Source organism: Vicia villosa, linkage group LG6 (assembly GCF_029867415.1).
Source record: "Vicia villosa cultivar HV-30 ecotype Madison, WI linkage group LG6, Vvil1.0, whole genome shotgun sequence".
In the NCBI taxonomy this organism is placed as follows: domain Eukaryota; kingdom Viridiplantae; phylum Streptophyta; class Magnoliopsida; order Fabales; family Fabaceae; genus Vicia; species Vicia villosa.
The window spans coordinates 84,021,192-84,022,662 of NC_081185.1; the positions used below are offsets into that span (position 1 = coordinate 84,021,192).

The 1,471-nt window shown below is 25.8% G+C and overlaps 1 long non-coding RNA gene across 1 annotated transcript; it reads left to right on the forward strand.

Annotated features, from left to right (window-relative positions):
* Nucleotides 1–435: 435 nt before the first annotated feature.
* LOC131611788 (uncharacterized) lies at nucleotides 436–1,167 on the forward strand. Its single transcript, XR_009287137.1, has 2 exons — nucleotides 436–609; nucleotides 802–1,167. It is a non-coding gene; the product is annotated as an uncharacterized LOC131611788 (long non-coding RNA).
* Nucleotides 1,168–1,471: the final 304 nt, after the last annotated feature.

Below are 1,471 nucleotides of genomic sequence, written 5' to 3' on the forward strand. Positions count from 1 at the left end.
AAGTAGTATTAACCCTTTTAAGAATAACTATTCAAATCAAATTTTCATTTGAAGCTTTTATAAAATGTTTCATTGTAAAATTTTTTTACACAAAATTATATAACACTATAAAAAATCATTTAAAAAAAAAAAGCCAAAACAAAGGTCCACAATTATTTGAATATTTGAAATTAATTTCTGCTTCTAAAAAAAAGAAAAGGAAAACCTTACTTAATAATATTGTCCCTTTTCTATGTTTAATAAACTACATTACTTATAATATCATCCATTGAGGGATAATAATACTTCTTCTAGACATGTAGTTTAAAAATCTGCCTCTATCTTGTTCCATCTTCTTTCTCTACTTTTTGGGTATTTATGTGATATGTATATTCCAAATAAGTATTAGTTAACTAGTCATAATATCTATATTAAAGTATTATGTAATACATAAGTAAAAAATATCATTTAATTTTAAATATTCTTGTCAAATAAGTGCTCTATAAAGAACTCGAAGATTGTTATACATATTGCTAGAGTTGTAAGAAAATCTTGAAAGAAAAATGGCAACGCTGATTTGTCAATCTCTTTTATTGGGACTTTTATGCATTGCGTTGGTTTTGGCTTCAGGTAAGAGATTTAATTAACAAAAATTATTCTTAAGAGAAAATATTTTTTATTTTATTTTTCTTGTATATGTTAGGTTTTTTTACATGTCTTAAGGAAAATATTAGCATAGCTCAAAAGTTTTTTATAATTATGTACATCACTGTTAACATATAAATATAGAAGTTTTAATTTTGTGAATTAAACTTTTTGTAGCAGGAGCAACACCAGATTTGAAGGATCCTACTAGGGCTTCTGCATGCACTAGCAATCCTGGATGCGCAAGTTGTAACGATTATTGCAAGCTTAGGGGATATATAGATGGAGTTTGTTATGGAACGATTTGTTGTTGTTCTTAAAGATAAGTCATAGATATTATGCAATTAAGACCAGCAAAGTATTACTTCAAAAATCCAGAATCTATGAGAAGCTAAAATAAAAAAGAAATTATATATGCAAGTAAAAAGTGTTAGTAAGAGTTGTTTCAAATAAAAATAATATGTACCTGAGTAAAAAATTACTGATATTCAACAATCATCAACATATGAGCAATATATTGATAAGTCTTAATTCTTCATTCTAGTTTTTGAATCTTCATTCTTCAATATAGATCAACAGTCTTCATTCTTCGGTATAGGTAAAAAAATATTCAAAAATTACTTATCACTGATATTAAAAAATAACTCATTTATTTTATGAACATTTGTTATAGACATATCAATCTAATTCTATCATTTAGTTTTTATACATCTCCACATCCTTATTCACACGAGTTCAACGGTGCAATATGTGAGAAATATACTCTTTCTCATCTTGATTTCCTTCTCAGAACTGTTTTAAATTATTTTTGGGATATTGCACAAGAAATTTATGACTCTATCAAGCA